Below are 24,541 nucleotides of genomic sequence, written 5' to 3' on the forward strand. Positions count from 1 at the left end.
TCTAATGTCATTTGATATATATTCCCAGTCTAGAATTTAGAATGGGACAAAATACACTTTTTGTTTTGCAGGATATGACTAATGGGTGTGTGTATTTCTGTGTGTGTGTGTGTGTATGTAGATCTGTCTGTCTGTGTGGGTGTCGGGTTGTGTGTGTCTGTATGTGTGTGTATATATTTGTGTATGTTTGTGTGTGTGTGTGTGTGTGTCACTGCAGCGTGTGTGTAGGTGATATGACACCACCTCATAACTGCTCTAGCTGTGCTGTAGTATCTTACAAACTCAACTTAGAAGTCCTATTGGCATGAACTTAACGAACAAGACAGTTATTTATCTGATGTTTATTTATCTTATAATGATGTCCCCCCCCCACCTCTCCCTGCCTCCTTCTCTAAACCAGTGGGGGGGGGGGGATAGTGCAGAAGGCGGCTGCCTGATTTACACCACCCTCCACACCTCCTTCTTATTGATTCCTCCGCCCTGCAGAGGACTGCAGCCCCCCCCCAAGGGGAAGGGCTAACCCAAAGCGGTCGATGGCTCTTCATCAGACGCACTGCTGACTAGGGCTGGGCAGGAGGCCGCTCTGAAGGATGGCTGCAGGCCTACGGGGGCGGGGTCAGAACAACACAAACCCCTGATGGACAGTTACAGGCCTACGGGGGCGGGGTCAGAAAAACACAAACCCCTGATGGGCGGTTGCAGGCCTACGGGAGCGGGGCCAGAACAACACACCCCTCTGATGGACGGCTGTAGGAGGCCTACGGGGGCGGGATCACAACATCACACACCTTGCTCCCTGCATTGGCATGGGTTTGTGGATCTACCCAATACCCTTACATGTGTTCATGTGTTCATGTGTTCATGTGTTCACTATGAGAAGAGGCCTAAAAGAGTAATAATCTGTGCGGTGTAAGAACAGCATTAGGATGCTAATGGATGATCTGGTCCTGTTTCCATGCCTGATAACCTCCCTGTGCTTCCAGTGGGTGCTTCATTAGTCCCTCCAGGACAGGGTCAACAGCCTCTTGAGCCTCACGTTTGAGACAGGGAGGGATTCCGCAGACTTGACCTCTAGCCGTTTGTTATCGGGGGGGCGTTTTCTGTATCCAGCCAACATTCTATCTCTAGACGAAAATGACCACAGGATTCACTAAGGAACAGCCTCTCATGGGTCAATGTCCTCATTATGGTTACAAATAGAAGACATGTGCAAGCATGAAGTCAAATCCCTCAAAGGCACGCTGAGACCGAGGCAGAAGTATGCTTCCTAAAACATCTTCTCCTTGAGGAAACAAACTCCAAACAAGCAAGGATCCTAGCACAGACGAGAGGCTACAACTTTTCACATGAATTAGTCTGTGAGTATGAGGCTGCAGCAAGGAGGAGAAGTAATGCTTCAGGAAGATGTTAGAGCCGGAGGATAAGTCAACTGTAACGAGACAGCAAAGGGACGGGAAGTTATTCATGACAGATTATAGTGTTTTAATTTAACCATGGCATACGCTGAAACCCCAGCCAGGCCCTCAGCAGAACCTACTCATGTTCTTACTCAGCAACCAAAGAGCATCACTCCCTCTCTGCTCCCTCCTCACGCTCTCTGCCATCGAGAACTGCAATTTCACACACCTGTGATTGACAAGGAAGATGGATTCCCCGAACCAATCAGGGAAGAGATGCCCTGATTGGTCATTGGTGAGCCTTGAGCGGTCTAAATCCTAAAGTTTCCCATAGAGGCGGGGCCAAGTCAACTTATTTCACACACTAATAGCTGACAGATGCCTGTTTTTAACAGGTTAGATAGGTACTCAAACAATACTTCTTGAATCTTACCCACAGCACCTAAAATGTATTGACAGAAATGTAATCAGGGTTATCAAGGCAACAATTAGCCTGAATAGTCAAATGTATTAGTGGTGCTCTGAATGATGGTACCAAGGGGGTTTAGACACCAGGCAGGATGTGGACTGAGACGACTCATGGACGGAGGACACTGGCTTATTTACCAATTGGCATGATATTCAAGTCAACCCCAGCTGGGGTTTGTCACTCTTGTAGTTAAACAAAACGACTGCGATAAGATAACAGAGCAGAAATTGTGGACTGCTCTTTAATTTGACTCTTGAAAGATTCCCTGGCGAGCTATATCGTGGCTCTGCCAACAATATGTTGTGTGTTGTTTTTCTGCTTACTATTATTAGGACTTGCCTGCCATAATATATTTACGTTGTAGAAATGTTCTTCCTTTTTTGCAATTATATTTAATCAGCATTTCTGAGACTATTACTGGATTATTAAAAAGGATTATACGGTTCATTCACCCAGGCTCATGACCTCAGGCTGGCTGAAGAAAACAGTCATGGAGCAGTCCTCCATGTAGCCTCTCGGCTATCATCATAATGACAGGATTCATCACTTCTGATTGGTCGGAAGGCCAGGCCACGCATATCATAGGATGTGACTGAAGAAGTTCCAAATTATGGCAAGCAAATTCATGAGCCCTTTCAAAGTCACCGGTTGCTGGTATTTAATCCCAAGGCCGTGATTCTGACAGGTTTGAAGCTAATCCTGAAACAAGGCACTGAGATACTCAGCCTGGGGATGGATGAGAAGCTAACTGGCAGACAAGGATTATAGAAAGGGATTATATAGGAATAAGGATTAACGTGCATAATGCCGACCACACGTTACGTTTAGAATCTGGTCCGATTTGATCTCCATTTTTTGATTCACAATTAATTGAGAAATACCGCTCTCTTCTTTTGACTAACTAGGAAAACCAAAGCTTGGGCTGCATTCCTTTTAACATGGATAAAACAAGGGCCAAAAAATTTAAATAACTAAAAATTACATATTTATTTATTTTATAATACCGTTTTTTTCAATTGCTTGAACACCATAGACACATGCTTACACCAAAGTAACACAACTTGAAGTTTTTGTTACTATACCTTAAACACATGTAACCATTCCAATTCCTTCAGCCGGCTACAAAAAGGCCAAAGCGTAATTGTGCACGTCCCGGGGCAGCGCGGGGGAAATATATCATTGTTTGCCTCCATAAGCCTTCGAGGGTAACAGCCCCATCACGCAAAAATAGGTCACCACAATACCCAATATATGCTCACATTTCTAGATGCACTTCATGATGCAGCTGAATAGGAATGATCAGGGCAGCCGAGGTTTGTTGTTGTCAGGGATAATGTTTGTTTCCATCGGGCTGTTTTGGTCCAGAACTGGTACACCAACCATAAACATTTTAAGTCGTATACTTGCCCCCTTACTCGCCATTTCTAAACCCTATACAAGGTTTTCGGCTTGAAGATGGCGAATATATGACCGCCAACCACATGCCCGCATGCCTCTTCTGCAGGCAATGGAACAGGCCTGCAGAGACATTGAGGTAAGGTCAATCCATGGATGGATTCGGCACACAAGACGAGGATCCATAAGCCCACCCACGCACAATTGCAGTGTTTTTCTGTGTTTACATAAAGAACTGTGTATTTTTGGTTTATTTTATCTATTTTTTTAGCTTAAACTGAATTTACAGCACTGTGAACTATCGTACTGCTATGTACAGTATTGAGAATTTGATTTTTTGGTTGTTGTGAAAAATAGCCTTCTGTGGAACTGAATAAAAACAGTAAATATGGAAGACTGCAGTGAATTATATAAAGTAGAGTAGTGTGTTGCTGCCGATCTGAAAGTGTATTCATGTGTGTATGACTTTGTCAAAGTAAACACATTTTGGAATTCGCGGTTCCAAAAAAAATAAATATATATGTTCTATAGTCCAATCTCATTGTTAAGAAATTACAGAATTTCCTCGGCCCTGATAGCATTTTGGAATTTCTTATGGGGCCACCAATGATAAATAATTGCCCACTTCTGATGTACAGACCTCTTCTGACCTGAAGCCTCTCAAAGCGCTTTCCAATTAGTGCCTCACGTTCACCATTACATACACACATTCTTACAACCATTCATCCACAAATCCACACACACCATCATGCATACATTCATACACACATTTATAAAACCATTCATCCAAACATCCACGCATACCTACACACACATCCATACACATATTCACAGAAACATTTATAGAACCATTCATACACACATACACACAGACCTACACACATCCATACACACATTCATATCAGATCCACAGACACATTCATACACAAATTCATACAAACATTCATACACATTCACACACCACGGCAGGGTCAGGGTCTGACACCTTGCTCAGGGAAAACTCCACACACACAGTAAGGTGAGCTGGGAATCAAATGGACTTGCCTAAACCCCTGGGCTACTGCTGCCAAAAGAAAGTGGGGCATATTCATTCAGTTGAAAGCCGGAGTCAGGTATGAGGCAGAGTAGTTAGACTGAGGTACACTATTTGTACCTCAGTCATTTGCAATATTACGTACACATTTCAAATGTCTCCCTGCAATAGAACACTTTACAATTTATACTGTTGAGTGGATCACACAATAAAGCTCTTCTGAACACTGTGATGACCCCAGCAGTAACAGCATCCCATTGTCCCATGTTCTGTTTGTGTCCATGTTCTCTCTGTGTGTGTCCATGTTCTCTCTGTGTGTGTCCATGTTCTGTGTGTGTGTGTGTGTGTGTGTCAATGTTGTGTTTGTGTGTCTATGCTTTAAACGCTCAGGTTTAGATGAGTTGTTACTACTGCTGCTGTTCCCTTGCCAAACCTCCTTGGGTGTTGAGAAATCTCTTTCTCAACACCCAACACCACTCCTTAATACAAGCTGCAATCTGTTCTGTTTCTTCGAGGAATGCCTTTGGCCTCCTCTGTGCTCTGCGGTGTCCTAGCTTCCCTGGCCGTAGACCTCTGTTGACTAGTGGGCCGCTGAGAGTCAACATCGTGGACAGATCGCTGGGAGCTGATGTAATGTTACAGCAGACACTCTGTGCAGGGCAGAGGATGCATGGAGTAGGCTTGCACACAACCCCACAGATCCTCTTTTAAACTAAGGAGTTCATAATAGCTCTCAACTCTCCTTCGGATGGGAAAACAGTTCTATTTTGCGTCTGTCACAACATGGCCTTGTGCTTTGGGCTTCGGACTAATAATGTATAAAAATCCATATAGTAGACTGCACTGCACTTTATAGCAGTGCATAGAAAATCAATAGACACGAACAGATGTTGACAGACATCTGAGGCACTGATTTATCAATGTAATGCCATGCTTATGAAAAAAGGGTTCCTCACTGTTCCATCAGTGAGGAACCTGATAGGATCATGCTTACATGATGCAGGTCACATGATGAAATAGCTGATCAGCCAATCAGCCAACCGATTGGCTACTTAGTATGACTTAGTTCTTCTGCTTGAACAAACACATTGTACAATTCAAACGTTGGCTACACTACAGCAAAGATGGCGCTAGCAGGAAACAAAAGCAGGAGTAGGGGAAGCAGCAGAAGAGAAACTCCTAGCAGAGTTCAACAGTAGCATTGCAGGACGTCATGGAGGCAGAGTGCTCTCCTGGCCAAGAGGAGGCTAGGGGCTGGCTGGGTTCCACCAATCGACAACTCAAACAGTTCTTGGAAAATGAATGTTTCCTATTCTTTGTGAGAGCCACTCCCCCCTCAGTGGCTAATTGTAGACTGCCCCCCCAGGCCTTATCTGGGACCAGGAGCTGGGGCCAGGAGAAACTCTAACATGGAGGCAGAGGCTCCAACCATCAGTCCTTTTCAGGAGTTATTTTCTTTCCCCTTTTTGCCTTTTTCACCAGAAGAGAGAGGGGATTGTGGGGGTGGGGCTGGTGGAGGGTAGGATGGGGGGCAGTCGCACACATGTGGAATGCATTGGAAATGGCACAGCTGGTTGAATTTAAACCCTGGATTGAGAGAGACCTCTCTCTCTGTCCCTCTGGATGCCAGCCTCCGCACCACGCTTCCAGAGTTCCCTCCTCATTCATTTGTTATCTTTCTTCCCTTCACCGGATACACACACAAAAACACACCCACTGCCACACACACACACACACACACACACACACACACACACACACACACACACACACACACACACACATAGATACAGATACAGACGCTATGTCACAGGGTACGTGTGGTCCAGCGTTGATTGGCTACTGGATATTATGTAACACTGTGGACCATTTGTCCATTCTTGTCATACAAACACCCTCATTATGTGTGTGTGTGTGTGTGTGTGTGTGTGTGTGTGTGTGTGTGTGTGTGTGCGTGTGTGTGTGTGTGTGTGTGTGTGTGTGTGTGTGTGTGTGTGTGTGTGTGTGTGTGTTACTTGGTGTGTTTGCGTGTGTTGTTCATGCCAAACCTGTTACTACTACTACTACTGCTACTACTACTACTACTACTACTGCTACTGCTACTACTTCCACTTTCACTACTTCTACCACTACTAATACTAGTGCTCCTACTACTACTACTACTACTACTACCACTACTATATGTTCTCCTGCCCTGTTTCTGCACACAGATTCTGTCCAAGACCAACACTGTGGCCTTCAAACCTTCTAATTTAGTCAGTAAGGACTAATGTATTATTTGGTCAGGGTTCTGTTTTGTGAGAATAACATAAGAACTTTAATAATAAACTTTATTATAAATATGCATTTATTAATACGTTGTATAATGCATGTGAATGCATGCACATGTATGCATGCATGCGTCTGTGTGAGAGAGTTAGCCATTATTTGGTCGTAAACATACATTGTTTGCTCACAGCCATGATAGCTTACTGCTATCTGGGGAGTGAATCAGGGTGGCTCATCTACGCTGTAAGACATGTATTACTGTATGACTATATGACATGTATGACATGTATGCCATGTATTATTGTATGACATGTGTTACTGTATGACATGTATTACTGTATGACATGCATGACATGTTTTACTGTATGATTGTCAGTTCTGGAAAAATTATGGCAAATGGATAACAATGGCAATGGCCACAAACATACCATATAGCATTAACATAGAACAGAAAGGAACATAATAGGGGAGATATCGATGTGATCCACCATTACTGTTACTTTTGGAAATTGAGAATCTAGTAGGCAGGGAAATAAGGTTCACATTAGGATTGCATTCCTATTCTGAAAAGTCCCCACCCCATTGTTGGCAAAAGGACTATGTTGACGCTTTGTCCTTTTATGAACGAAAGCAAACATTAACACCAGTGTGCGTATGCAGGCGTCTGCTGACCAAAAATGCTCTCTTCCTGTAAGCGAGTTTATGTTGGTTGGCTGGTTGATTTTGTAGAGAGAGACATCGTCCCCACAGGACATGCTTTACCACAGGATATTGTACCGCATGTCTTCTCCAGTGAGGAGAGGGAGGAAGATCAACCTTAACATTGTTGAGAATAAAAATGTAGTTCGCCCAGACTACGGTAATGAATGAATGCCCTTAAATATGACCACTTTAATGCCTTTGTATATGTAAAGTTAGTTTCACTGGGTAAAGGGACATTAGCACCCCCTATCGCCTATTGACAATTATTTCAGGGAGGACGTTCCTCCCTCAGCCTCCATTGACTCACATTAATTTCCCCATAAGTGTTGGTGGCTAGTGAATAACATGGGGTTCAATGGGAGAGAGGAGGAAAGTCCTCCTCTGAGTGAGTGTGACAAGCTAACGGATCTGGATCGCGCCAACGTCTATTCACGAATAGGCTGGAATCCTGGCTGCGCTATGAACCAATAAGAAGGAGCCCTGGCTGCGCTATGAGCCAATAAGCAGGAGCCCTGGTGGTGGAGAAGCCGGAAGGGAGGGGTTATCCCCTCAAGTCTCTGCTACAAGAACCAATGAACCCGCTCAGTGGTATGCCTTGTTTCCACCAGGCTACTGTTCGTTGCGGTAAAGTGCGGCTCGGTCCACTTATATTGGCGTTTCCACCGCCAAAAGTTGGGCAAGGTCCCGAAATAAACGCGCAGAGCCTGCATATTTTTTGACACACCTCCATTGGGTTACCAAGCCGTCTGAAATGGTGGCGAAAACGTGGAGCTACACACGCCGTAATTCTGAAATCCCTTTAAAAATATCCCGTTTGGGATATGGCGGACAGCAAAAGTCATTGCTATACCAAAACAAACCAAAAAACTACCAGCAAACGCCCAATCTACTCTATCTACTCTGCTTTCCACTCAAAATCCTAGAACGCCTTATACTACAACGTATATCTCCTGGAGTAGAAGAGATTCTCTGTGTGGATCAGGCAGGCTTCCGCAAGGACAGCCGCACAGGATAACGAGTACTGGCCCTAACAACCCACATTGAAAACAGCTTCGAGAAAAAACGGAAGACCGGGGCAGTGTTCCTTGACTTCACCGAGTACTGCAAAACCTGGAGCCTAAAACCAAGCCCCGAACAAACGGTCTCCAGTGTGTTCCACCTCCATAATGCAGGAGCCACAAGAGAACCCAACATCTATCTGAGCAGGACCAAACTGAAGTATGCCCCCACTCCAACCTACCTCGGAGTGACCCTTGACAGGACCCTATCCTTCAAAGAACACCTCAAAAGGGCAGCAGCTAAGGTAAAGTCCAGAAACAATCTCCTCGGTAAGCTTGCTGGCTCAGAGTGGGGGGCAGCAGCCCCCACTCTGCGTATTTCAGCACTAGCACTTGCATTCTCTGCAGCTGAATATTGTGCCTCTGTTTGGTCCAGGTCATCCCATTCACACCATGTGGACACCCAACTGAACTCAACAATGGAACAATCCGCTCAACACCACTCCCCTGGCACCCTGTCCTAGCCGACGCAGCTCCTCCACACATCCGGCGAGTAGTCCTCACTCAAAGGATGCTCCAAAACACTAAAGACTCCCCTCACCTTCCAATTCACATGGACATTTTCAACCCACCCACTGCTCAACTTCCATCTAGACGACCAATTTGGCAGAACCCGCCACCAGCTGATCTCACCATCCAATCAGTTTGGGAAAAGGAATGGGAGTCCAAGGACGTCCCAAATAAACATCTGGTGTCAGACCCCACCCTACCGGTCCCTGGCAACAATCTACCAACGGAGCAGTGGACGACACTAAATAGATTCAGGACTGGACATGTCCCCTGCTTGGCAAGCCTTCACAAATGGGGCAGCAGCCCAACCCCACAGTGTGCTTGTGGAGAGCAGCAAACAATGCATACATCATTGAAGCATGCCGTTTACAAAGACTTAAAGGAGGACTTGTCACCCTTCATACAGCAGATCAAGAGGCAACTGCTTCGCATTCGCTAAATAAAATACTGAGGTAACGTTCTGAAACATCCATTAACATCCACATCTGCCTAAAAACAATGTTAGGCTTACAGCCCATCTAAATAGTTCTGAACTAATGTTCTCATTGTTCTTTTAATTGTTTGTTACTCTGACCATTCTGTTTGATATTGTGGAAAGAATGTTAGTGAATTATTCAGAGCATGATGCATTTTTAATGGTATCACTTTTGGTCTTGTGTCTTCATTTTTCAAAAACAAAATGTAGCTGAAAATAAACAGACACATTACAACCAATAGCTTCAGTCATTAAAAAAATTCAACAAAATAGTTTTAAAAATCAAGAGTAGGCCTGATTCGACTAATTGGCTTTGCATCCTTTTCTTCTGCCCTTGTAGTCCAATACATGCTGCCCACCAGCTTTCAAAGTACAATGCTGCCACTGGTGGATTTGAATCAATTTTATTCACATAATTAACACTCCCTGCTACTTTGTAGTTCACCAAAACACCCTGAAACACCCTGAGTTTCACATACTTATGTCACCATACACCACTAACAGTGCAAGCACGCCAATGGCAACCAAGGGCGCAGTCCTTCCTCCTTCACTTTAAAAACCACCAGCCGCCACTGAATTGTAGTGAAATAGTGGTGTAGTGATGTATAGTGATGCACAGTGATGTAAATGTATAGTGATGTATAGTGGTGTTTAGGGATGTATGTTGGTGTATAGTGATGCACAGTGATGTATAGTGATGTTTAGTGATGTATTGTGATGCATAGTGGTGTACAGTGGTGTACAGTGGTGTATAGTGATGTATAGTGGTGTATAGTGATGTAAATATATAGTGATGTATAGTGGTGTAGTGAGGCATAGTGATGTAAATGTAGTGATGTATATTGGTGTATAGTGATGTATAGTGGTGTATAGTGATGTATAGTGATGTTCGATGATGAATAGTGGTATATACTGATGTATATCTGTATATAGTGATGTACAGTGATGTATAGTGATGCATAGTGGTGAACAGTGATGCATAGTTATGTATAGTGGTGAAGGCTGACGTATAGTGATGTGTGATGTACAGTGCTCTGTAGAGATGTATAGTGATGTATAGTTACAACTGTTTTATGTGATTTCTTGATTTGAATACAGAGCTAACTTTAAGATAAAGAGTGACCACAATGTAAGGATGGGCTAACAGTTAGCCCCACAATGTAAGGATGGGCTAACAGTTAGCCCCACAATGTAAGGATGGGCTAACAGTTAGCCCCACAATGTAAGGATGGGCTAACAGTTAGCCCCACAATGTAAGGATGGGCTAACAGTTAGCCCCACAATGTAAGGATGGGCTAACAGTTAGCCCCACAATGTAAGGATGGGCTAACAGTTAGCCCCACAATGTAAGGATGGGCTAACTGTTGGGGAGTAAATTAACCATAATCTTAGCACTGGGAACTCCTTCATCTTCTCCTTCCTGTGTATTGCACTTGGCTGCTTGCGCTACCTTTTGCATGAACTCGCTCTAGCATTCCTCTTTCATTCATTTTGGAAAGCCTCCATTCACTCGCCCTTCCTCTCTCGCCCTCCTGTCCTCACCTCACTGCTACTAGCGTTTCTCCGCTCTCTTTTCAGGGTTTTGTCCTTTAACATGTTCAGCCAAGGCATAACTTGGTGCCAATGCCTTTGTTGTTGTACCTCTGACTCATGTGTTTCCACAGATCAGGAAGCACAGATTCCTAAAGCTAAGTCGTCTGTAAAATATACGATGGATGAGCGGGCATCTACTTGATCTGATTGCAAAAGAGCAGAGCCTCCCACCATCACCTTGGTCGAGACGGCAGGAACGAGGCTTGCTTAAGGAAAACACCATCGTCCCATCTGTCAGAGGGTCCTCACCTTCTCTCTGTTCCAGAGCCCCCCCTCTCCCCGGCCCCTTTCCCAGAACCACCTCCGCCCTGCAAGTCCCGACTGGCCCGCGCTCAATCTCCGCCGTCTAGGATTGCCCCGGTCTGCCTGGCCGACCGTGCTCTGACGCTATCGTGCTATCAGGCCATGGAGACCTGGTGGAGTTAAAGGCCCCGGGGTGCTGCCGGGCACCCTGTCCTCACAGCACCCCTCGTCTTTGGTGGCCCCCATGCAAGGTTACCATGGTTACGGCGGTCATCCTGGACCACGAGGAGGAAGTCAACGTTATTCCTCTACCCCCCGATAAATAAAACAATTCTATTGAACTTTGGACGGGTGACTTTTAAGAACGAAAGATAAATGAATAAAAACAATGCTGTAAATTGTTTTTCAATGAATGGGCCTTTGGAGGTGTTTTGCCTGCCAAGGAGGGACATGCACACAAAGAAACACACACTATGAATCAAACACACACTCTCTGAATCCCACACACTCTGAATCACACACATACACTCTGAATCACACAAACACTCTGAATCACAAACACTCTGAATCACAAACACACACACTCAGGATTTACTGTAGTGAAGAGGACAAGAGTGGTCTGTAATGGGATCCTCTCCCCAGCTCAACCTGACCATTCCTGCCAAGGCCTGCAGACAGCCCGCTACTGGGGAACCAGCCCGCTCTCGCCAGCTTCACGTCACATTAAAGCCAGGTACTGTACAACCGATAGAAACACATCTGTACAGCCGCACTACACCGTTAAACGTGTTGGTTGAACGGTGAGATCTAAAGAGATCTAAATCTGATCAAGTACATAGAGCTGCATCACGTCAACCCTTGTCTCGGCAGCTGAGTTTCCTCCCAGCTGATCAAATCTAATTTGCTGGAGTCTTTAGCTTGCTAATGAAGCCACTATGATGCAAATAATGCCTGTTCATTCCCAAGTGAGAACAGTAATTAGTGGCATCTCAGTTGTTTCATTCAAGTGTGAGTAGAAGCAGAATCACCAATCAACATCAGGTAGCGAAGGGGATCATCTGAGCAGAATCACATCTTACTGACCGTGGTCAAAGTGGTCGCTGGGTTTAGCTACCAAGCTAATCGCTTCAATTATCCCGCAATCACGGACACACACGTCTGCTACCAATCAAGTCCTGCCAAAGCAAAAGCTTGCAACGACGCACACAAACACACACCTCTTTTGTGTCGTGGTTTAAAGCAAAGAAGAGCTGTGATGCTATGTGAGACTTTTTCAATTTCAAAACATTCCTGCTTCCACATTTCCAAAAATCAAAGCCACATTTTAAAAGTATGATTTCTGACATTTTTCATAATCGTAGCTGTTTAAGTATTTTAAACAGTACCAAGTCTGTTCACAGATGTGTACTTCAAATTCTGCAGGAATCACGTGATGATAGTTCCTGACAAAGCGTGCCTCAGGTGTCACATGGCCATATCACACACGTACGTTCCTCTAACCACCGTCCATGGGCTGTATTCAACATCCTGACGGAGCAGAGAGCAGCAGCAACAACAAGACATCTCACTAACACGATCAACACGCGACAGAGCAGCAGACAGAACAGAACCCTTTGTTCTCTGCCTGCTCCGAGGCAGGTGTTAGCTCACCTTCTCTCACTCCTTTGTATCCTCTCCTCCTCTCCTCTTCTCTCTTCCCTCCTTTACTGAAGCTCTTTCCAGTGGCTTATAGCTCCTCTCCCAGCATGCCGGGGCTTGGCTGGAAGGCAGGGGGCAGACTGGAGGAGAGAGAGAGACACAGAGGGAGAGGGAGAGAGGGCGAGGGAGGGAGAGGGAGAGTCAGTCAGTCTGCAAGAGGAGCGGGAAAGTGGAAAGGAGGGGGAAATTTGAAACCAGCCCGAGCTCTTTTAAACAATCGCCCTCACTCTTCCACACCCTCCACTCTCATACCGCCATCCCTACCTTTGTCCTTCTGCTGCTCCACTCCACTCCACAAACACACACACACACGAGCGGATGCACGCACACAAACACACACACCACATACAAACACGCATGCATAAACACACTCACACACTCACTCACTCACAGACACACGCACACAAACACGCACAGACATACACGCACGCATGCACACATACACACACACACTCACACACACACACAAAAGCATGCACGCAAACATGCACACACACACACACGCACAGTCATACACGCACGCATGCACGCACATACACACAAACACATGCACAGACACATACATGTATACACACAGTCAGAAACACGCATGCACAGACACACGCCTGAAATTACATTCCTCCCACTTTGGGGTTGACTTCATTTTGCTGGTTTCTGCTGTTTAATTTCAGTCTAGGGCTCCTCCCTCTTTGGAACATACATGCTCAAAAACACAACCAGGGCTTGAACACACACACAGACCAACAGATCCACACACAGACCAACACATCCACACACATACCCCCCCACCCCCCCCCCCCCCCCCCCCCACACACACACACACACACACACACACACACACACACACACACACACACACACACACACAAACACACACACACACACACACACACAGACCAACCCACACACAAAGACAAACACACACACACTCCATGCTGCTCCTATCTCCATCTGGCCCTGTCTCCCTCTTCTCTGGCGTTCCCCGAAACCATGTCTGCTTCTGCCTGGCGCGCGCGCTCGCGACAGTGAGAGGGACAGAGAGAGCGAGGAAAGGAGAATCTAAGCTGCCTTTCCCATATTTTACCACAATCAATTTATAGAACTTTATAGAGAGTTGCATGTCATGTGCCAAACACCAAAACACCAGTCCCCAGGCCAAAGCTCCAGGCCAGGGTGCGTTTGAGTGTGTGTGTGTTTGTGTGTGTGTGTGTGTGTGTGTGTGTGTGTGTGTGTGTGTGTGTGTGTGTGTGTGTGTGTGTGTGTGTGTGTGTGTGTGTGTGTGTGTGTGTGTGTGCGTGTGTGTGTGTTTGACGCCTTGATGATAGGTGTGTTCCTGATTAGTCAGAACACAGGTGTTCAATATATCCTGCAGCAACAATAAGTGAGTGTGCGTGCGTGCGTTTGTGTATGCGTGTCAGTGTGTTTGTGTGTGCGTGTGTGTATGAATGTGTGTGTGTGTGTGTGTGTGTGTGTGTGTGTGTGTGTGTGTGTGTGTGTGTGTGTGTGTGTGTGTGTGTGTGTGTGTGTGTGTGTGTGTGTGTGTGTGAGTGTGTGTGTGTGTGTGTGTGTGAGGTGAGCACACATCTGGGGGGTGATGATTCATGCCACTGGGTCGTGCCACACCTCCGTTGCTCAGCCACCCCCTGGCCTCTTATCCTAACATCACCTATCATCAGCGTATACTGGTGCAGAATCAGGCCCTGTCCAAACAGGCAAAAACAATCTTTTCCCCTCCATTTTCCTTGGCAGAGTTTCAGGAATATCTCTGTAAAGACGGATTCATTGCAAAAACGCATCTAGCTGTAAAAACGCTGTAGTATATATTCAATGCTACTATGTGGCGCTGGTTCTCCACCAAAGAAAAAAGGAGACGAGGCCGAGCATCGAAAATACTTTTGAATGTACAGTTAGTAATTACATTTAAAATGTCAAAGATTTGTATTAAAAATAATACAAATCAAATCCAACAACAAGCATTTAAATGTTGTTGTCCTTATGACAATAAAGAGATTCTGATTCTGATTCTGATCACGAGCCTCCAGCTCCCTCAGAAACACGTCTCTCAGACCTCTGGGTCTGGACCAAGGCCCAACCTGCAGCTGAATCATCGCAGCAAGACCCCCCAGCCCAGTAGGACCGCTCAGCCTCCTCCTCACTCCTCATTGTTCCTCTGTAGTGAGTCCCTGGAAATGTTGGGGTTGGGATTGTTGATGTTTTTGGGTTGAATTGGCTCAGGTGGTAGAGCGGGTTTTTTTGTAACCGGAAAACTCTTCCTGTCCTAAAGTGTTGAGGTGGCCCTGAGCAAGAAACCTCACCCTCAATGGTCCTTACCAGCTGGCTGTCGCCTTGCCTGGTTGACTCCGCCATCGGAGTGTGAATGTGTGTATGAACCGTGTGAAATCGCTTTGGATGTAAAATCATCCGCTGCTTCTTCCTGGTGGAGCATGTTGGATCCCAGTCTGGCCCTCTGAACCTCTCTAAAGGCCAGTGGAACCGACCCCCCTGGTCCCGCCCTGGGGTCTCCTGGCCGGACTGCAGAGCCCTCCTGGTGGGCTCCCAGCATGCACTGCTCAGTCTCTGCTCCGGTCACTTGTGAAAACCAGAAGTAATGGTGTATGTTATATTATGAATCGTAATAACTGCGTCCGACGTCGCTGGTTCTTCCAGTTCCTCATCAATCTGAAACACAGAATTGAATCGCGACATGGAGCGACACATATTCTAGGTTGCCGGGAGTTCGCAATAATTTTGGAATAATTGCTGTACTGCCTTTATCGGAATAAAAATAATAATTATGTCGAGACAGTTTAAGAATTTGCGTTGCTGCACGCATTTTTGGGGCTGCTGCAAGTGATGGAAGAGGTTGGTCGTACTCGACCCATTAGTTGTGACAGTTTTGAAGCACTCTCTACAAAATAGCTGATTCTTTAATTCGTCAGACACCTTGTACCCAAACCATTTCCAAACTATGGAGCCAATAGTCTTCTGCTTACATACAAGCTCCTCGGCACCGCATTTGCCGGCAGACTCCATGTTTCGCGCCGTAGGGGATTAAAATTTGACGTGAGTGGAAGCGGGGCCAGGTCAGAGTGTGTGTGAGACAGAGGCAGAGCGGAAGAGAGATAGGCAGAGTTACGGAATAGCATGCGGCAGGCGCGGTTCGAAACTGCTGTTAAATTTGCGAAAGAATATTGCAATATTTCAAATATTGATATATCGCAAAGTCCTAGTTCATACACAACACAAACCACACCCTACAGTTCATACACAACCCAAACCAGCTCATGTCACCAACTTTAAACACATCACTACATGATTTCTTTAATTGAAGAGTTGTGTTTAGAGCCGTGTGAGCGGTACAGACTAGAGGCCCCAGGACACGTGGGAGGAGGGGCGTGTTGCTCGGAGAGCGACGGGTAAACCTTAGAGGATGAGCACAACCTAGTGGAGAGACACACACACACACACACACACCAACAAACATATACACACCCACACACACATATACAATCACACACACAAATATACAGACAGATAGAGACACACACACACACATACACACACAGAAATGCACACACACACACACACACACACGCACGCACACACACACACACACACACACACACATTCTCAAAAGGGTATTTGGGAGAGTGGTTCGACAAAGGGCGAGTTAGGATCTCCCAAGCAACTGCCCCCAGACACAGAGGCGTGAGCGCTGTGTACAGCCTGATGGGCTTCAGCGTTAGATCTCACATGATAACAAATAATACAGCTGAACCTTAACTGCTGACCTCCTGACCCCAGCAGTAGGCGTTTTGTAGTCCAGTATCATACCATCAGGAGGTGGGGTTGGCATAACAACATGGTATGTGTTGTTATTAACATCAAAATAACTGAAATCCTATTCCAAAGCCATTGAAATACAGCTCAGCTGTGGTTGTTCCCCACAGGGTCCATCACATGTAGGATATACTGTGTCTGTCATCTCCCAGGACTCATCAGCAACAGCTACTAAAAACAACCTTTACTAAATGTTACTAAATATACCTCACATTGTTTCACAGATACCCTATAAAACTCATAAACATGCATGGGGTCGGCTTAGGTCAGGAGGTAGAGCAGTTGTCATGTAACAGAAAGGTTGCTAGTTCGATCCCCATTCCCCCTAGCTGTGTCCCTGAGCAACACACTTAACCCTAACTGCTCCTGACGAGTTGGCTGTCGCCTTGCATGGTTGACTCTGTCGTCGGTGTGTCAATGTGTGTATTAACCGATGTAAGTCGCTTTGGGTAAAAGCGTCTGCTAAATGCCCTAATTGTAATTGCATACACACAATCACACAAACACTTAAACATAACAGCTTTGGTAGGTTCTATCAGAGTAATACAGGAATGTGATTTCCCAATGCATGTAACATGAGAGCAACAGCAATGAGAGAAAAGTGAATGGGTTGTTTTTGTGCTTCCTTATTCTCTTACCCTTGCAGCGGTTGCCTGACAACCGCGGATCAAAACGTACTTTTGGGGTCTTCAAGTGTCTGGTTTTAAAAGTGCATCCAACTGAGTCTACTGCTGGCTGCCGCCATTGTGCGTGGGAGTGTGTGTCTATGTCTATGTGTACATGTACGTGTATGTGTATGTCTGCCTCTATGTATGTGGGTGTGGAGGTGTAGTTCTCTAACCAAACTGGTTTTCCATGTCTTGACTAGAGACAAGACAACATATGCACACACACACACACACACACACACAGACACCCGCATGCACGCACACACGGTATTTTTCAGCCAGTGGAGTCACTTGTGTCACTTGCCATTACCCTTTAGAACAGTGAGTTTAGGTGGTATGTGTAACGCAGACCATTGCATAATTACTTAAAAAGACATGAAGGGTCAACAACCAAACTTTTTGAGAAACTATTGTTGTAGCTAATGCCAAAAGTTGAATGGACTCAGGTCCCTGATAGCTTACGAACAACCACTCCTCTTTGGTACCATGGATACTACATTTTGCATACAACATGTGTCATGCTTTCCTGTCCTCCACTGGAATGTTTCCTACTTTGTTCTCTCATTGTTTTAGTGATTAGTTGAGTTGTGTCCATGCACCACTAACTTCAACCATAACTACCCTCTCTGTATTGTGGTTCATCTCCACGCATCCTGCCTCCAGGGTGGGAAGGGTGACAGGGTGACATGGCTTCTGCGAGGGTGAGGGAGGCTGTGGTGTCATCATGGGTTCATCACAGCAGATTACGGGGTGAGAGGAAAGCCGACCCGAGGGGGGAACATATCAGGCAGGCATGTAGAAGGTGATGCAAATACATCTGCATTTCTTATATTCTGATGTACTGCATCGTTTCAATGGAGCAGCCTCCGTACATTTCTTCCTTAAAACATGAGGATAACATCCCAGTGATTTCCTCAATGATTTCCCCAGGAGTACCTTTATCATTTTTAAACAGTTTAAATCTAAATGGACCATGGCAATTTAGTCTGTGAAGTGTAAAGGTTTATGTTGTATCCAGTGTGGTTTACAAGTGGTCTGTAGTTAAGTATACCTGAAACCTACGTGGCCCTTTGTCTTGTGTTGCGCTTTCAGAAGTCCTGCTTGGTCAATAGTCCTACTTTGTCAATAGTCCTGGAAGGTCAATCGTCCTCCTTGGCTAATAGTCCTGGATGGTCAACAGTCCCTACTGTTCAATAATAGTCCTTATAGGTCATTAGTCATTTGTGTTTAATAGTCCTGCTTGGTCAATAGTCCTGCTTGGTCAATAGTCCTGCTTGGTCAATAGTCCTGCTTGATGGAGGGATGTCATTTTCAATGACCTTAAACTATGAGTGAACATGTGTTTATGTTCATGTGTGCTTATGGGCCTTGAGAACTCGCCCAGTATCAAGTTAGGCTTCATTCGCTTGTTTTCCTTCCTAATGCGCCACCATCAGTCCTCCCAATGGCTGCCCGAAATCAACCCCCAGGCCAGGTCCCTAGTGGGCCTGCTGGTTGGATAGGATGTACTCTTTATGAATCTCATGGCTCATCACAAAGGTCACAAAGTCACTTTCATGTTCCCCAGCCAAAACTATACAGTTTGTGTGTTAAGTAGCAGCCACATGTGAGCAAGAGAAGGATTGTAGCCTTTTGAGGAAAGTCATGGGACACTGGACTTCCCCAGTCCTCCCCAATGACCAGTAAACACGTGGTGGGACTCTATCAGGGACTCCATGGCCCATGGTAGAGACCATGGACTCCCATGGGCTGTTGCATCACACAGAATGAATGTGATGGAAGGCAACTACAATTACTGAGATATTGTGTGTCTGTGTGTGGGTGTGTGGGTGTGTGTGTGTGTGTCTGTATGTGTGAATGTTTGTGTGTATATTTGTGTTTATATGCGTGTCTGTGTGTGTCTTTGTGTGTATAAGTGTGTGTGTGTCTATGTGTGTCTGTGTCATATCCCTCCTCTGTTATATAACATCAGCCCATCAGCCAGCGTGCTCCGTGAAGCGGATCAAGGCCTCAGACACTGCGCTCACAGTGGTGACCAATAATCGTGTACTGCAGCAGCAACAGCAGAGTGCTGAGCTCCTGTCCCCGCCCGACCCCGCAGTAGTGTGGCCCTCTGCCAGGATGGGCTTTGATGGATGGCTACGATGCTGCTCACACCCTAGTGTAACTTCCTAGCGCCATGCAGCTACCTAGCGTTATGTCGCTTCCAAGCATCATGCAGCTTCCTAGTGTAGCTTCCTAGCGTCATGCAGCTGAGCTCCCTTGGCCCTAGCGTCACGCAGCCTCCTAGTGTAGCTTCCTAGCGTCACGCAGCCTCCTAGTGTAGCTTCCTAGCGCCATGCAGCTTCCCAGCATTATGCAGCTTCCTATCGTCCCGCGTTGAGCAGATTGCTCATGCACACCCTAGTCATATCTTAAACCTCCTCAGGGCTTTCAAAAATTATGTAATTGTACCTGGATGGATGTTGTTTCATCCATCTTTGGATTTGGAGTGCCAGACATTCTCATATTCTAAAGATTTGACTTGCCAGTCCATTCATTCTTTTTTAAAGAGTAACTACATGTAGGTCTTGAAATCTAGTTGCTTGTATTTTTTACTTACTCTCTCTCGCGATGCAGGCGTGTTCCCAAACTGGGGAGTTGGCCGTCCTGAATTCAGCAGCTCCTGTAGCTGTATCCCAGTTTGTCCAACATAAGTTAGCCCCTACAAACTGGCCTGGCTCTATCTTTACCTCCAATAGTGCCCCCAAATGAACAGATCCAACCGTTGCAATTCTGTGTGTCCACTGTGCTGGTTTACAGCTGGACATAGACACTGTCGGTCTTAGCAAACCAGCCAGAGGCTTCAGCGTTTGAGCGCCACACCTGGGCACTGCAAGTTGTCCCTGGACTGAAGGGCCATCACAGGGGGCCCAGAATGAACCTTGAGCTGTTTTAAAAGCGGGGTCAGGGACTTCTCTCCAACAGGGCACAAGCTGGACCCAAACCGAGGATTTTTGAGTTTGATATTCAGATTAATAATTTCTGTTGTTGCCTGCTATCTGCTCTCTAGAAGGCTGGGCTTTTTTTAATGCTGTATACCATTCAGGATAACATGCTGTCACCTTTCAGGATAACGTGCTGTTACCATTCAGGATAACATGCTGTTACCATTCAGGATAACGTGCTGTTACCATTCAGGATAACATGCTGTTACCATTCAGGATAACATGCTGTTACCATTCAGAATAACATGCTGTTACCTTTCAGGATAACATGCTGTAACCATTCAGAATAACATGCTGGCTACCATTCAGGATAACATGCTGTTACCCTTCAGGATAACATGCTGGCTACCATTCAGGATAACATGCTGTTACCATTCAGGATAACATGCTGGTTACCACGATAACATGATGGTTACTAATCAGAATAACATGCTGGTCACCAATCAGGATAACATGTTGGCAATGTCCATTGCTAAGAACTAATGTCCACTGTTCCAACTATGACTCAAACCTGAGACATATTGGAACGATGTCAGCCGTTAAACATTAATAGAAAACCATGACCAAAATGGCTCCCATGGCCCTAGTATTGGACAGCTGTGGATGGCTAGTGTACAGAGAGGGTGTCCCCGTAACAGAAGGCATTGACAAAGCCTTCACACTGCTACTTGACTATTTACTGGCATTGAGTTATTGTCAGAGTCATTTGATTTAAATTCGGTTAATTGTTGGACTGATACATCTGGTCCATGATGTTAGGCTCTCACTGCTCCTATAAATAGACACAATGATCTGAGGTCATTAGAAATGGCCTCCCCCCCAAAGCACACAAACACACATGGACACACACACACACACACGCACCCACGTGTACACACACACACACACACACACACACACACACACACACACACACACACACACACACACACACACACACACACACACACACACACATAGTGGCTGCTCTGCTAGCCTCCTGCCTCATGTGTGAGCCCCTGCTGTATCACGACAGATTGGCTTCCATATTAATGAGGCTACTGTCAAAAGGCATAGCTCATCATAATGAGCTATGCAAGCACACACATACATACCACACAAAGGCTCAAATCCCCCCACAGAAACACACACACACGGACAGACAGACACACACACACACACACACACACACATACACTGTTCGGCTCAACCTTGTATTGATATATTCCGATCCTGCAATATTGTACAGCTTGTATCAGTTAAACCTTGCACAACCAACGGTAAACACACTTTATAGTTTATATATTTGAGTTTATATATTTGAGTTACATGTTTAAGCTTATATATTTGAGTTTATACATTTGAGTTTATATGTTTGAGTTGACGTGTTTGAGTTTATATATTTTGAAGTGTTATGTACAAGTTAAAATGTTGCTTCAAACTGTTCAAAGCCAATAAACCAATAAACCAATAAAAGCCAGAAGGGGGCTAAAGAGGATTTGATTGGCTGGCAGGGCGTTACATGGTGTGATCAGAGCCTTGCAGGGGGCCAACGCCACCAGTCAGTCCAGCCTCAGCTCCACTCAGCTCCACCATTATGCACCTCGTGCCAGAGTGTGGAGGGAAGGCCGAGCATGACGGAACAAAGAGCTGCGGTCTGAAGGGGACACAAGGGGACCTGAAGCCCACCTGGCTATTTGGCTCACGACGCATGCACACACACGGACAGACAAGCACACGCACGCACACGCCACACGCAGACACGTCAACACACACACACACACACACACACACCTACAAACATGCACACACAAACACACAGGCACACACACACACACACGCAATCGCACGTGCACGCAAACACAGACAAACACACACACACGCACACAAAGACTTGATCCAACCCTGACTACATCTAAATGTTTAGGTTCCCCCTCGCTTTCTGCTAAAGTAAAATTCACCTTCAACTTGTTATTTTATTAAAATGTCTTTCATGCTTTCTTTAAAATCCTGTTGTATTTTTTAATTGTATTTTATAATTGGATGATATTTTGACGTCTTTATGTGAAGCATTTAGTCTGGCTTGTGCATGAAATGTGCAGTATATATAAAGTTGACCATATGCCGCAGACACACACACACACACACACACACACACACACACACACACACACACACACACACACACACACACACACACACACACACACACACTCATACATACACAAACACACATACACTACAGAATCTATCTATCCATCTGTCTGTCTGTATTGTCTGTCTCTCTCTGTCAGTCTATCTACCATGTCTATTCGCTGTCTATCTCTCTCTCTGTCTATCTAGCTATCTACAGCTCATTACTGTTTCCCTAGTTCATGCTGTCATAATATTTGGCTGGTTCCCTCTCTTCCAGCTAATAAGCTGCTCTGCAGGCCGCTGCTGCGCTCCCCTTTGTCCCCTGGTCCCTCCGGCTGCCATGGTGAAGGGGGCTGGCCCAACGGCAGAGCTTACGGCTGTTGTCATGGCTACGGAGGGAGGTGGGGGAGGGGCCCCCAAGAGAAAAGGTGAGTGTGGAAGGGGAGCCAGGATACTAGAGGATTTACTTAACCTTTCTAATCCGCTCCGCATTGAGGCCATAAGCGAGATGAGGACATGTACTTGTGTGTGTGTGTGTGTGTGTGTGTGTGTGTGTGTGTGTGTGTGTGTGTGTGTGTGTGTGTGTGTGTGTGTGTGTGTGTGTGTGTGTGTGTGTTTGTGTGACTGTTCGATGTGTGTGTGTGTTAATGCTCTTCATGAATTCCATCCAGACTTGTGTTCAGACAATATCAAGTAATACCATTAGCATAGAGTTCCTATTAGGAAAAGTGAGGTGAAAGGCAGGAGACGGTCATCAAGACACACACACACACACACACACACACACACACACACACACACACACACACACACACACACACACACACACACACACACACACACACACACACACACACACACACACACACACACACACACACACACACACACAATACTCCATACATCCATAATACATCTGGTCCGCTCAACATTAATCAAATTCCACTGACACAATCTTAATTACATTCCATAATCAGGGGCTATCATTAATTTATTATGATGCTCTGCTTTATTCTCAACATATATTAATCATAAAGTTGTTATATGTTTATTCACAACATATTTAGGAAATATATAAGTTGCAAAGGCACTATAAAACAAATACTTATTTTTTCACAACGATTTTTAATGACTAATATTACTTAAATGAAAAGTGATATGCATGGTGCATAGAAAGGGAAAGTGATATGCTTGCATGATAATGCCATGTTCACAGGCTCAAAGAATATTGCTGTTCAGCGTTTCCAACCTGAGACTGTGAGGAGAATACAAGCAGGAAGGAGGGCCATGATGTCATCATCATGGGTCCTGGGACAACCACCTGCCACCTGGTCTACAGGTTTATGTTGGTCTACCATTAGACTGACTGGTTTACATTTTCATGTTGGTCTACCGTTAGACTGACTTAATTTCTACTTTACCTGAGACTTCTCTTAAACGAGAAACATATTTGTAAAGTACCTCGTAATTGTAAACACATTTGTACTTTCTGAGACAATACTGCTGTTAACAAGGAATACTAAGCTGTGTATCTAGTCAAACACCCAATTATCTTCCAGTATCGAACCATTGCTTGCTTCTTCTCCCGACGGGGGGGTTTGTATCAGAGAAACCCAGAATCAGACCATCGCCACAGGGGAAGGACACGGCGAGCAGAGAACGGACACACAACAGAGACTGTTCCTCTGAGGTTTACAAATCCAGCTTAATGCTGTAATCAAGCACATGGCTGCTCCCGCATACTCAGACATCAAAGTACCTGACGTGAAGCGCGGCATCAAAAAGAGGCTAGGGTCCTTATCAACACAACCCAGTGCGTAGCTTATCCACAGGGGCAGCATTCAGCTAGCGTTCAGATGGCTGTCCTCATCAAGGGCCTTTCTGTCCGTTAAACCTCCTTTATTTTAATGGGGGGTCATCTGGATGCACTGCCACTTCAATAAACCTGGGAACTGTGATTCGCTATGATCCCTATTCATTCTCATTACAATATAAACCGTACTGTATGGATGAGCTGTGTGGTGTTGTTAGAGTCTCGACCAACACACACACACACACACACACACACACACACACACACACACACACAC

The 24,541-nt window shown here is 45.5% G+C and overlaps 1 protein-coding gene and 1 long non-coding RNA gene across 3 annotated transcripts in view; one reads left to right on the plus strand and one right to left on the minus strand.

Annotated features, from left to right (window-relative positions):
• LOC132470079 (uncharacterized) overlaps positions 1-24,541 on the plus strand; it is a 222,202-nt gene that overhangs the window by 158,342 nt on the left and 39,319 nt on the right. The gene's annotated exons all lie outside the window — the stretch shown is intronic.
• Positions 1-24,541, minus strand: part of plekha6 (pleckstrin homology domain containing, family A member 6) — a 64,631-nt gene that overhangs the window by 38,983 nt on the left and 1,107 nt on the right. The window contains exon 2 of one of the 2 annotated variants that reach the window (XM_060068192.1): positions 12,794-12,921. The exons of the other annotated variant lie outside the window; for it this stretch is intronic. The gene's annotated coding sequence lies outside the window, so the exon portion shown is untranslated. The remainder of the gene's footprint in view (positions 1-12,793; positions 12,922-24,541) is intronic. 2 annotated transcript variants of the gene reach the window in all.

The sequence above is a fragment of the Gadus macrocephalus genome, chromosome 13, assembly GCF_031168955.1.
Source record: "Gadus macrocephalus chromosome 13, ASM3116895v1".
Lineage (NCBI taxonomy): Eukaryota > Metazoa > Chordata > Actinopteri > Gadiformes > Gadidae > Gadus > Gadus macrocephalus.